At 45.5% G+C, this 14,566-nt stretch overlaps 1 protein-coding gene across 3 annotated transcripts in view; it reads right to left on the bottom strand.

The window, feature by feature from the left end:
• fut8b (fucosyltransferase 8b (alpha (1,6) fucosyltransferase)) overlaps positions 1–13,666 on the bottom strand; it is an 84,772-nt gene extending 71,106 nt beyond the window's left edge. The window contains exon 1 of one of the 3 annotated variants that reach the window (XM_084560167.1): positions 13,498–13,666. The gene's annotated coding sequence lies outside the window, so the exon portion shown is untranslated. The other 2 variants (XM_084560165.1, XM_084560166.1) reach the window with 2 other exon arrangements.
• Positions 13,667–14,566: the final 900 nt, after the last annotated feature.

The following is a 14,566-nucleotide window of genomic DNA, read 5'->3' as shown; positions in this document are numbered from 1 at the left end:
CAGTTCTTTTCTGTATATAATGGGATCTCAGTGAGAGGAGTTTGAGGCTCTGTAGGGGTAAACGAAGGCCTTTGTTTTAATTAACAGTTCAATTATCAGGCAGCTAATGGCTTGGTAAATATAATGGGTTAATAACTCTGCAAGTATGATCAATCATCTGATTTATACGTTGTGAAGCTGGAGAAAGTTCCAATTAAGGCAGGGACATGTGCAGTACAGTGTGTGTCTGTGTGCTGTGTGGGTCTCGTTCCTGAGATGGGTTTCCCGTTAGATTTTTGTGTGAAATTGGGGAGGGAGACAAAAAAAAATAAAAACTGAGCTCAGCTCTTGGCTGTACACATCAAGGGGTCATCTGTAAGCCAATGATCCTGATGTTTGGCAGTCCATCATGCCCGAAAAGTAACTGTTAGCAGCTTTGAAAGGAGGTCAACTGTGTAAAATGAAAACAAAAATATCTCTGCACTGACTGTTATATATAAAAACACTGCGCAGGGGGAACATGGCTTTATACCCCGAAGGTATGTTGAATCGTTTTTGTACAGCGGACTCATTCAGATGTATTTAAATTGCGCGTTTGAAGATGTGCATGCGGGCTTCAGCCAAATGAGGCAGAAAGGGGGCCGGTAGCCTTTGAGGAGGGAGCATGTGTCCGGCATCCACCACCGTTGTGCTGGGTCACAGATGTCACCAGGTCCAGCAGCCTGCCTCGCACCGCTCGCCCTCCCCCCCCACCACTCGCCTGCTCGTAATTAGGATTCTACCATATTGTTTTGCATGGAAAATCCCATCAATGATGGGTCACGGAATGATCACATGAGTCAACAACAGCCCCTTAACATTAAATAAGTGAAATGTTATCCGGGGCTGCTGGCTATGTTATGTTGCCAAGTAGTGACAGTGCAAAGTTAAACTGAATTAAACACTCCTGGCTGGTGGGATGGTAGGCTTAAACACAGCAAATCAGAGTGGAAAAAAGTCCTGGCAAAGGATAGCACTCTTAGATAATGTCAGCCACGGGAAAAAAAAAAAAGTGTGAAACCACAATCCCAGTGGGACAAAGAAGAGTGTGTCTGTGTGTGGCAAGAGCATGCAGACTCTGCTAATCGTTCAAAGGAGCTCCTTTGCAATGGTGTGGTCATCTTTCTGAGAGGGCCTGAAATTCCTTTTGCACGCTTCGCCACTTGTTTGCTTGAGAAGCTGAGAACGCTTTACCACAGGAATCCTCCATGGAGATTGTTGATATGTGCATCTCTCTCTCTCTCAAACACACACACACACAGTAAATTTGCCCCCTCACACGACACTGACATTTCATTTCGGAGTGTCTTAAAATTACTACGCATATTAGTGAAGCACAGCTAAGACTCTTTCCTATTATTCCTCTTAATCTCGTGCGCTTATGGGGTCAGTGGCTAGCCCCACTCCGCCTTATATGCCTTTCCTCTTGCCTTCACTCCTCCGCCTCCGTGATCTCCAGCTCCCCTCAGCCAGCAGGAACGGACAAGTGGTTACACCCAGCCTCCCCATGGGAGTCCCTTCCGCACCGCACCGACAGATCAGGACAGGACAGCACGGCATACTCCTGTTGTGCGCCTGCCTTCCTCTCCCTACGCTTGCCACCAACCACCCACTTGCTAGCGACTGTGACTCACTTCTCATAAAACCAGCCAGGCATTTCTGCGTGCCAGTTCAGTGTTGTTGCGATGCTGCTGCTGCACGGTCATGATTTTAATTAGTGATCTGGAACAGTTTTCTATCTTTTTAGTTCACACTTGGGCGTCTATTAGTGTTTGATTTCCAACAACAATTAAAGCCTCGTAGCGCTTTTAAAAAAAGTTCTTTTAAGGCACAATCTAGTTTTTACTCTTCATAACAATCTTCTTGCGTAGCACTGAGTGCAGAATTAAAGGCATCTTGCCTTTTTTCAATAAAGGCAACATTTTTCTGCCACAGTTATGAACACATGTTAGGATGACGTCATGTTAACTGGTTTGTTTAAAGCATCAGCTTTTATTTTGGCCAAGCATGTGGTCAATACAATTCCTTGTATGTATGTATTGAGGCAGCCTTGGTAGCATTGCCCATGGGTTAAGTACCTTGATCAAGGGTACATCAGCTATGTATGTAGATGGGATTTGAACCAGCGACCCTACAGTCCCTACAGTTTTCAAACCACTAGTCCATAGAACCTACATCCTTGGTGGTACTAGCACCACGCTCTAACCAACTATGGTAACCAGGCAAGCAAACATGCCAGACCCCGTCCTTGTACGAACAATTAATCTCAGATACAATCTAATGATAACAGATATTTAGACCACCAATAAAACCATTTCGTACAAATATTGCTATTGAAGGTACAAAGTTGTTTTTTAGCTGTAAGGACAGTCTTGTTAAGTTCAGGGCTTTGAAAGAATGACCAGAATGAAAACCAAGGGCTGACGGTCAAACAGCAGTTAATGGTGATGTACTTTTTTTTTTTCAGTTCAAGTTCAGTTTTGGAACAGAACTGCCAAAGTTTGACATTCAGGTAGGTAGAATGACAAAACCGCACGGTAAAAATCCTGATTATCATCGAAGGCCACAACAAGTGTTCACGTAAGCACCAACGCAGGGGCACGAACGCAACGTGGGGGCCCACGCTTCTAATCCCAGTTAAGACGAGCCCGACAGGCGAGTCGACACAAAGGAGCTCGGTCCAGTGTTAGTGGAATTAAAGCAAAGCCTCTTCTCTGTTGTTATGCTAATCCACAAGACAATGATTATCTGCAGGGAAACGTTGCCACGGTGATAAACATGGCTCAAGAGTGCCTCAATTAGGGCGCCAATTGCCAGCGGAGAGCAAAGACCGAGTAAGGCGAATGATGTTGCAACAAACAAGAGAGAGTGCGAAAGGCTTTTTTGTTATTTCAATCGAGTGGAGGGTTCAGCTTTCCAAAAGAAGGATAAGCTTACAGATGAAGCTTGACCTTTGTAGGATCACCTTGGCCGGGCCTGACTCTCTCTATCATGTCACCGGGACTCATTCATTGGGACAAGTAATTCCATAGCAACTATGTAATCAGATCTCAAATGCAAACTACAAGTATAGTGTACTATTATGAATCTCAGCAACATGTTCTCTCTGCTGTGCATGTGGAATGACAATGAGTAAGCACGCCATACAAGAATGCAGAGTGCCTTATTCATCCTCTAATGTGACAGCACAGCAGGTCGACCCGCTGCACTGTTTCAGTTTAAACATCAAGAGTTCGAGGACAGCCGTAACACCGCATTCATCTAAAATAATTCCTCATTTATTCCACAAATCAAAGTGAGGAGGCATAGCCTTCGCTGGGTGTTTAAAGCGCCTCACTGAGCCGATGCGCCAACTTCGAAATCTTTGCCGTTGTCACAAGATCAAAGTAGAGTAAGAAACAGGCTAGGGGAGGCTGTTTGCCGTTTCTGGAGCAGCTTGTCACCCAGCTATTTTACAGATGCATATTTGAAAACCTGGTAGTGCGGCTGGCGTCGCACGAGTTTCTCCTCGATCCTCGTCAAACGTAGCTCTGGGCCACCAGCACAGACAGACAGAATACATCCCAGTGGTTCAGACTACCTCCAACCCGTATTTCTGCTCCTCTGTCACACTTTCTAGCTGTTCCTATGAGCGACATGTCATCATTTTTAGGGATTTGGTCAGTCACTTGTTTTGCTCGCCTTCCTCTTATGTCTCCCCATCAGCCATACCCAATTAGTCATTAGAGTACTATTACAGACTCTTATGTCTGACTGGCATATTGTTAATGTTGTCCAATACCACAGCTTAAACTGAGTAATGTGCATGCCAAGCAGGCCATTCTGCATTGATGGCACTGGCAATGAGGAGCGGTGGGGTTGTGTGTAGGGTGGTACCGCAACGGTGTGGAAAGAGAGAAAGAGCGTGAGGTACACAGTGCTACGCAACACCCCCGGGGGCTACATGACAGGCATGTCGGACGCAAATGGTCTCACGCTGGTTCACCAAGAGCTTTGCCAGAGGTGAATGCCAATGCTGCCACTCTCTAAATGCTGAAGGGGGACTGAGGGGCATCAACGAGCTTGCAGAGGCAGCAAGATGCACTGCAAAAAGTGCTGATGAGGTAAAGCAAAGGTGGCCTATGAACCGAACTAGAAGCTGAGCACAGGTGTTGGGTGTGGACAAGAGGTCTGAAGGGTTCACAGACTTTCTTGGCCAAACTACAAGAGCAAGATGTTACAACTGCAGCATTTTTTATTTTTTTTTAACCCAATGACCTGCACCCAACAAAAGCTGAAATCAGAAGTTAAAGCAAGTAAGAAGCAGAACAGGGACAAGGAGAAAGGACAAGAGGGGGGAAAGAAAATAATAAGCACTAAAGGGTGGTTTGTTCATTTCCCCTTTAAGAAACACTTCTTCACACCAAAATCTTGAGGCTTAGACTCATGCTGGGAAATCACACTCCTCCCCACATGCAAACTTCTAGATATACTATGTTTGACAGATGTGAAAGAAATGCCAGAAAACCCGTAACCCTCTACTGTCAGTCACTAGCTCTATGCAGAAAAACAGTAGCTGAATGATTAAAGCTGTACCCCAATAACAGGGAGTCTGGTAGTGCAGACTTGTACAATGCATCCAGCAGGACAGGGAGAAGTTTGTTTCTTGGACGTTCCTAGGAATGCAACGGGTGACATTACAGAAAAGACAGGAACTGACGCTAAAAGAAAACGATAATGAGACAAACCGCAAACAAGGCTTTGTACTAAATGTACAACTCAATTTTTCCTCACCATTACCGTGACTGTTTACACGTGAGTGCCGTCTTTTTCACTTCTGCAATTATTTATGTTAAGAGTGATGTGAAACTGAAAAATCAATTAACCGCTTTTCTGATGGAAAGCCACTGGCAGTAAATGATGTTCGCGTTGCCTTGAGAGTAATGCATGTTACTTTTCAAAAGACATGCACATTACTTAAATGAACTGCTCCAGCAAACTGCAAACAGCTGTCATCTGCACTGTACAATGGCTGGAAGTTCATATTGATATTCCAATATCTATTTTGCAAAGCCTGCAGCGGAGAATTATAAATTCATTTTATGACCCAATCAATAACTGAAACATTGGGAATGAGACTTTTCTGGCACACAGAACTCCTTTAATACCCAGAAATACCATTAGGCAAAAAGAGACTGGACATCACGGAGAGATATTCTCACTACAGTCCAAACGGGAAGCTCTTGGAAATGGTTCAAGTTACATCTATTAAGCTAATATAACCATCAATCTATTCTGTAAATGCACTGCAACTGCAGTGTGTGTCATAACACGCTGATGTGATGTCTTGTCCACATTTTTGCAGAAGTAGCTCTAGGGTACTCTTCTTATGTACTATAAATTAACAACAACTCACTGTGACGATCAGCGTACTGTGCTCTTAGATACATTTGCAGAATGGGCAAACAAATATTTCTGTGTGCACTCAATGAGTTAAGACACAGCAGAACCGTCCACCAAAAGCAATGTTTGCCAAGGTTAGCAGTCTATATTAGCTTCACTGAGTCATATAAACTGAATAGTTATTGCCTATGTAGACCCACCACAGTTTACAAGACGGTTGTGGCTCAGGATGATTAGCTGAATCTGGCTATCTCGTGGTTCATCACATTTACGAGAGCAACAAACCAGAACAAGACGACGCACCGAGCTGAGCTCTGTTTGTGTTTGCAGACGAGATGTAATCTCACGCTATCAGGCACGAAGCTGAACGAACGTGTGTGGGGATTCTACTTTCGGTCTTTTTCTCAAAACATAAGATGTTTCACGTTTTATTCTTTCTGCATTTGACCGAGAAAAAAAATCCTTGGCGTACAACAGGAAAATGTGTTTCCAATTTAGAATATTGGGTGAATTTTATATCAAATAAAACAAGCGTTGCTCACTTGTTGCAGGTAAAAGTAAAAGAAGTGATTCAGGATTTCTAAACAGAAACTGAATTGGAAGACCAGGGCTGTACTTGAATCACAAAACCTTAAATGCTACGTTTAAGGACTTAATTGTATGCAAAGACTCCTCTCACCTTCAGACAGCTGAGGATATAGTCCTTTTTGGTAAGATACATAACCATCCTTTAGAAGTACGTGGGAAAAGAAGTAAAAAAATAAATTAATTTAAATTCTCACTCGGTTGCAAGCCGCCGGTACGCGATGAACAATGCATTCCGGGAGTTGTTGTGTGATTGTTATAATTACCATTGTGTTGTACCCACTTTCCTTCAGCGTTCCTCATCTAATTCGACTTCAGTTAGTGATTTCCTATATTTCCCAGAGTGCCTTTCACCAACCCCCAGAGAGAAGGCCTGACAAGCTCAATGGAACACGCTGTGGGTTATACACCTATATGAGGAAAACACAGTAAGCACATCAGAGCAATTTGGACCTTCACAACACAAAATGTCTGTAAGCTGCAGTGCATTCTGGTCTTGAGGTCACTTAACAGCTTAGTTGAGAATGGATTTATGCTAGTCATCATTTAGCATGACCAAATTTAAAGTATTTTTTGTTTCTGAAATGCATAACTGGGGCTAGTCCAAAAAGTGGAAAATCTGACATGATAACCCCATCACTGGTAGAGAGAGAGAGGAGTACTTGGTGTCAGGAAGTTCATCCTTTATTTCTTTATTTCTTTACAGAGAATGCTTGTGTCTGCAGTGCCTGAACGCAGATTTTGCTGTATTTTCACAGCGTGACTGCTGCCTGATTGCTACCCAGCTGTCTTCCAGAGCGCCATGCTGCGCCAGGTGACAGGACTCCTACAACGGAAATCCAATCAGGCCAATCCCCTACGATCCCTCACAATCCTCTCAACCCGCACTATGCACCGACAACCATCGGTAACACACACTGCAAATGCCCCGCGCGCTCGCAATAAACTCTTTGATAGATATGGAGACGGACACATGCACATTAACTACCGGAGCTCTTGTGAAGTTGGCACACACATTAGGGGGGGCTTAGCGCTAAGTGAAACACTGAAAATTATGCAGCTGACCTTTCTGGCCTCACAATGGAGGTCACGGAGATGAATTGACCCCCTTGAGGATCAATAGTGTTCCGACAAAACTCCACAAACACACACTCCCACCGCCAAGGCAAACAACCCCTCCAGGACTGGCACTGGTGACATTAATAGCCTCCCGCCTGTGGGGAAGATAATGCTCTCCTTTCATTATAGTCCAGGTCCCACGTTCCAAGAGCCTGGGGTTGAACCCATTCTGGACCTGTGTAGAGGTCACACGCAGGACATCCAATTTTGGCCAGTACTGGATCAGATACCACTGACTAAATGGGGGCCATTCAGTAGTTCTATTGGTAGAGGTGTAGTGGCTGCTGGGAATTTTGGCTTCCTGTTGACAACGGAATAATATACACAAACCCTGATGCAGAGGCAGGCCTGTCACACAACCTTTTTACCCAAGTGTGGAAAATGAACCCATTCTGTCAGTAGAGCTCATAGTCTTGTTCTTTTTCTGTTTCTATGTGTGTGTGTCTTTGTAGGCCTGTGCATTCTGTGTTCTGGCCACAGAATGAATCTGGGCTATTGTCACTGTGATCCTAATGTCCAGCATCTGGCTTTCTGGCTCCCTCTTTTTATGTTTCAGGGCGGGAAGAGCGGGGATGGAGGGATGGGGGCGATGTGGGTGATACGAGTGGTTGTGCCTCAAGCTGCGCAGCTGTCCCAATTACTTCCTCTCTCTTCTCTTCTAATTTTTCCCTCCAAACCCATCTGCCTCGACTGCACTCCAGATCTCCGTCCCATCCATCCATCCGCGGCCGCCACTAGTGTGGGCCGCACTTTCAGGAGGCTCCGTGCTCGGAAGAACCCTTAGAGACCAAAGTAGGTTTATGTCCTGTTTTAAGTTGGACACGGCAGGGAGCATCAAACCCAGACAACACAGCACCTTGTCAGGCAGCTGAGGAAGAATTTTTTCTGCAGCATCTCTACAGCCCTCCATCCCTGCTCTGATCCTGGCCTGAGCTGTGGACTCAGAGGGGCTAACAAGGTGGTTTGATGGGCCATGGGCGCTGAGCATCTGGGGATTTTGTGGGTAGGTGACTGGTTCGGGGACTGTTTTTGTCCCACAGTGAATGCCTGAGCAACGTCGGATGAGCTAAAAATTGTCACTGTGTCATACCCACATGAATTCAGTTCCTCGTGCAAAGAAGGCACAACATTCGTCTTGTTACCAAGCTATGCATTCACAGGAATACATAACCAGAATAAATAAACATAACACACACACACACACATATATATATATATATATAGAGAGAGAGAGAGAGAGAGACACACACACAAAATAATACAAAGGCACACAGGAGACCTTGCAACAAGGGTGAGTTAAGTGCCTCCAACTAAAATGCGGAAAAAAAGGGGAAGGAATTTAGGCATTGCATGTGGATGGGTACATGCCTATTTCTGGACGGCTCCAATGAGCTGAGAAGAAATGTCGTAAGACCCACTTCCCAATTCAGGCTGCAGCAGCAATAACTCCCCAAGATACAGCAAAAGCAAACACACATACATAAGTGAGTGCGCACACACACACACAAGTACACATCCTCTCTGATGTAAGTGCACTGCGGGCTGGGCAGCCTTCCTGCAGGGCCAAACAGAGCAGGGGCAGCGTACACTTTGAGAGGGAGTCCAGGTCGGGATCTCTGACTGGTCATAACAACAGTAAGTAAGTGGGGCAGGGCGCACTCAGAGCGACCCAAACCCAACACACGGTCAGACGTTAACCAAACCGTGGATAAGTCATTACGTGATCTAGATCGAGTCCCTACACAAATCCAATCTGATGCCACGTAGCCACCGGGCCAAGGTCCTATTGTGCCTGCCTGACTGAATTCCTATTCAGACCTCCCCTTCTTCTTCTTCCAGCCCGTCTTCAGACATTCAACTGACTAAGACAGGTACACAAACAGTGAGACATTTAGACAGGCAGACGGCAGGGCAGGCCTTCCGGGGCCTTTTCTTTTTCCGCCGCTATCAGCGTGGATCTGGCCAGCCTGCTCAAGCTGAGCTTCAGCAGCCTCGCGGGTCGACCCGCTTTTCTCCATGGAAACCTGCCCCACACTCGCCCTGTGATTGGCTCGCACAATCACTAGACAGACACTCCGTCTTACAATACAGATAATAATGGCCCTCCGGCAGGATGACGGCGGGAGGAGAGTGATGCAGGAAAGCCCTCTTCCTACTGATTTTGCCCTTTAGAAAGGCTGCACCATGCAGGTGTAGGAAAAAAAAAAAAAAGAAAAACGTACAGACTGCACAAACTGTTAGCTTCTCACGTGACATTCAGTTGGTTAGACGCACAAGACCACAAACTTATCAACATCTTAAAAGCTTAATGATTGTTTTCTTATTGGTTTAGTGGTGTTTCAAGAGCCTAGAGGGCGGAGTTGACAGAAAACAAACACCGGGCTCACATGAAAAATGCCAGCCAAATGCCAACACCGGTCGCGCATTCATCAACTTTCTTTTCTTCTTTCATTCTTTATTTCTCGAGTAGCTTTGTCTTTTTGCATCTTGACAAAGTGAGTCTCTAACGATAAGACTTAACAATGGGTGTGTGTTCGTGTATCTATATATATAATCAGCATTTCCCTTCCTCAAAGCAGCAGCAACAAAGGCGAAAGCTCCTTTTCACTGGCTCCTGCTCTATTTACAGTACATTGTGTAGAACTGGTATACCCTGCACAGAGATTACCAGCACCAACAAAACAATGCATCCAGATGAGCCCCTCTCTCTCTCTCTTGGTAACATTGCTACTGCAGCCGGCTCCAAGCACCGCCATGCCTCGCACAGCCCTCCTTACTTCCACGTTCTTTGTGTTTCTAGCACGAGGCCCCGAAAACTGGGAGCGCGTCTTCAAAATGTGTTGTTTGCTTCCTCCGTAGCTCTATTCAGCCTCCTCTTCTCATCCGTTTGACGTTTTTAGAAGAAAAAATATATATCTGGGACGACAGGGGGGGAAAACGGGATGTATACACAGCACGCCGAAGCCAATATCAAGCATTATACACACACACTGTACACTGAGCCAAAACACTGTGATGCTTGAAATTAGAATGGCTTTTCATGCAAACAGAGGCGCTCGCAGCGCAGGTGACAGGCTGGTATTGCAGACAGCGCTGAAATGAAAAACAAATCCAGCTGCTATTTTAAATAAAACTCCACTTGGCGAGCGGCTTTCCGCGCCGAACCGAACCGAGGAACGCGGCGCCGCGTGAGAAAAGCATACATGTTAAAACGCGGGTAAAAGTATTCAGTGAGTCACCGCCTATTTTGCGCCCCCGCCGCAGTGCATCTAACCTCTTTGGCAGAGCAACACTAATATGTTTAATGAACTCATTAGTCTAAAAATGAAGACAGACAGTGGCACGAGGCGTGGAAGGTGGAAGCACAAAGGGCAAAGAGAGAGGAAGAAGTGGGAAGAGAGAAAATAGATCAGCTGAAGGGAGGGAGGGGAGGGAGGCATTTCTCTCGAAAGCACGCTCTCTGAATTATAGATGCAGTATCATGTGTTCCAGAGCCTGCAGGGTGGCAAAATGCACCGTTAGTCCAGTGCAATCAACTCAACGAGCAGAAACAGCACAATCGGTGGTGGCATTCTGGGAAGAAAAAAAAAAAAACAACAACTTCAAACCTGCCAAGTAAATTTCAAGGGTCACTTCGAGGGTTATCCCTGCTATTTGATTTAAGTGCTTCATCAAAAATTAGGCAGTCTAGAAAGGACTACTTTAATGTAATTATTTGCACTCGGCCGATATAAATGGGCCCACCCAGGGTTGTGCCTATTCAGTTCAAAAATGGTGGCGAGGCCTTGATAAAGAAGCGGACTGTGGCCAAAGCGTGAGTCACTTCCTGTTATTTATGTAAAATAACTGGCCCCTGACGAGTTAAAGCAGCTCAAATTTAAAAAAAAAAAAGGGCATCTATCTGAAGCTGCACAGTGGCTAATACTGGAGTCCAAGACATAGCTACCCTGCCATAGCACAGCACTGCTGCTGCTGCTGCCACTGCAATAAGCACTCGCTTGCCAAAACATAAGGCACACGGGCCGAAATGCAAGTTACAATGTTGGCTTTATGTTAAAACAGTGTAAGAAAGGCGATAATGTAACCGCATGATCATTTTGGCGGATGTGGTGCTGGTGTTACACTGAATTAAATGGTCACATGTTCCTGTTATAGTAAAATAACAGGAACATGTGTCAGTACAACAAAATACAAGTCAATAGTGCCACGCACAGCTGGATCAACAGCTCTCTCAGCTACTTTAATCACTGCTGAATACCACAACCTTCGTGGAGCTTCGACTGAGTTCAGGGCCCGTTGTATGAGAACTCATTCGTGTACCTAATGAACTGGCAAGGGTGAATTGCACGTCCCCGTTTACTTATTCATGAACGGATTAGGACCGCCAACTCGATCAATCTGCTCCCCGTTACCAAGGCCGACTTTATTAGGTAACATTAATGATGCATTCGCCGTCCATAGTTGTTGGATTTCTCCCTTGTCAGCAACTACCATTCAAATGAGAAGCACAATGGATATTGGCTGCGGACGGATCGAAAACCCGGGGATAATTGTCGCGCCGCGGAACAACACTGCGAGCTAATAATTTCTTGTCAGACACTATAATGTCAGAGGAAGAATAATCACGATGTCCCTTGCGGAGATGATATATGTCTTATTAATATCAGCAGCTGCAGACGCTAAGTGATGTGAAATATTACTATTAAGCAATAAAAAGAGACAAAACTCACTAAAAAACATAAGAAAGAGGTGTAATATCGCACTTATGTTCAATCAAGGCTGCCATTTTTGTCTTTGGGTACACATCGATCAGGCATAACATTATGACCATATTGTGTAGGTCTCCCTTGTGCCTCCAAAACAATTGTTTTTCATCAGGGAATGGACATGGGTCTTCTGAGGGTGTCCTGTGGTGACTGGTAACAGAATGTCATTAGTGGGGGCCTTTGGGTCCTATGGGTTGAGGGGAGGGGCCTCTGTGGATCATCCCATAGATACTTGATCAGTTTGGGATCTGGTGAATTTGTAGGCAGGCTGCAGCCATCCCCAGGAGTGCCATTGCTATGGGATGGGGGTGCCTGGTCTGGTCTAGGTGAGTGGTACATGTCTAAGTAACATCCACACGAATGCCAGGTCCAAACGCGTTGAATTGTCTCAAAATGATCAATGTTATTCACTTCTCCCTGTCTGTGGTTTTAATGTTGCTTGGACTCTCAGCTCTGACATCCTACACCTGCTCGTACGCCGGGTGTTTGAAGTTTATCTCAAGTCATGTGGTTTTACATCACCGTGAAGGCACACATCATCTAATGAGTGTCCCTGCTGGGAGTTGAACCGGGGGGGGGGGGGGGGGGGGGGGGGGGGGGGCCTTACCAGCACTAATGCCAGCCTCTATCTGCAGAGCTGCACCGAACACACAATGGCACATACTTTGTGCATGTTGGCACATGTGTAATCTATATCATCGGCAGCCAGCTGTGTGTGCGTGTGTGTGTGTGTGTGTGTGACAGAGAGAGAGAAGAGAAAGAGAAACCACCCCGAGGGCTTTCTCTGACTGCCCTGACGGGATGGATATGAAGCCGTTTTATTTCATAATCGCATATCAGAGGCCTTATTAAACCGCACCTCCAGATACCGAAAACAAACGCACGCCTGGCTGTGGTGAATGCTACCAAGCAGTTCCTGATATACCGGGGACCGGGGTGGTGAGGAGGGGGGCCACACTTGTCAAACACCCCCCTCTCTCTCTCTCTCTCTCTCTCTCAATGTCATGTGTCTTTATTTTCACGTTGTGTGAGTGCGAGGCTGGAGGTCAAACCCATTTCACTCTAATTCAGCGGTGGAGATTTATACCCGACAAAACAACGACAAACAAAACAAACGCACACACAGACACAGACAGACAGAGAGACGCGCAGCTAGCATAACGGCTACCCGCTCCTAGCCCCGGTCCGTGGCTTTGACTGGTAACGCTTAATTAAACCGGTTAACCGCCTTGTCCCCTCTCACCAGTCCAGGTAACGGTGCGGTCTCAGAGCAGGTTTTCGGGCTGACTTAACTAACCCTTCGCCGGCCGCTATTTGAATTTGTGTTTTTGAACGTGCCCGCTTTCCTCAAAAAGCGACAAAGGAGGACGCGGAGCAGCTGAATGCAACGAACCCTGATAGCAACGGGGAAAAAAAAAAAAACGTTATAACGGGACCAGAAATCCCTCCCTGCCGACCTACCTCCCTACCGTGACCGCTATTTGGTCACCGTGATCTCATCAGCGACGCAGTCAACAGGCCGGGATGTAGCGGGGGAATCTATGGGGCTTTGAGCTCTGCCTCCTCCGCAGCTCCTTCTTCTTCGGTTTCCGACAAGCAAGCCCCGGGGGTTTGTTATCGCCCTTACCTTGACGTGATACGCCGGCTTCCAGAGGCATCCGACCGGGGGCTGCGGATGCTGGGTCTGACGCAGAGGCAGCCTGGGATGTGTTGCTCCGGAAAATTGAGTGGAAAGGCTGCGGCGGAAACAGGAACTGAGGGAGCTAAGGATCTCTGAATACGGCAGTCGAGGCTGCTCTGTGGGGATCCGCTGAATGGCCGGTGTCAACACAGACCGGAGAGAGGGGGGAACATAACATCCGGTGTTGAATTTTCAAAATAATAGCACATGAGATGTATACATAAAATTTAAATGTTCCTAGTGGGTTATAGTTTTAGTAGGTCAGTATCTGTGGTAAGTGGCACAATAAGAGTCGATTAATAATAAATAATTAGTACAATTTCTTAAGCATAGTTGCAATGAAATTGGGTTTAAGGTTGCAACATTTTCCATCATAGATTCATCTTGCAGTAAACAAAAAATGACAGTATGTTTCTCACCATAATGTACCATTTAAGATGATTATATTGCACTGACTGTCGTTGCACGCATGCACTCTATTTAAAAATGTCCATTGTTGTTCCATGTTATTGTAGTCTTATGTAGCACTACAGCCCTGGAGCTGTGAGCGTTGTTTCTCCTTGATGTGCAGCATCAACTAAATATTGTTGGAATGACAATAAAAACATCTTGACCTTTTGAAAGCTGTGTGTGTGAGAGAAACAGAGAAAAAAACTCGCAGTTTTATTCCTCACACATCTTCAGCTGACTTATTTTACCTCACTGGTAGTCCAAAACCACAAAGATACTCAGTTTACTATCACTGGTGACCAAGAAAAGTAAATATTAGTCATTTTTACATCTTTAATGGAGCTTAATCTACGACTTTAATATATACATATCAACATTAGTTAACCTATACCTTTCCTGCACTTATGGCACACAAAGTATTTTAAATCTTTTGTCATATTTGGGGAGGTGTTCACTATAAACGGTATTATAACTTTTATTACAGTGTTATATTTTGAATCCAGTTTCTGCTCCACCTAATTACTTATTTTAATATTTCTCCTGTTAATAATATTTTTGTTTTGTG

This window comes from Chelon labrosus, assembly GCF_963514085.1.
Source record: "Chelon labrosus genome assembly, chromosome: 14".
Taxonomy (NCBI): domain Eukaryota; kingdom Metazoa; phylum Chordata; class Actinopteri; order Mugiliformes; family Mugilidae; genus Chelon; species Chelon labrosus.
Note: the sequence above shows the minus strand (reverse complement) of the source record. Positions and strands in the feature narration are given on the sequence as shown.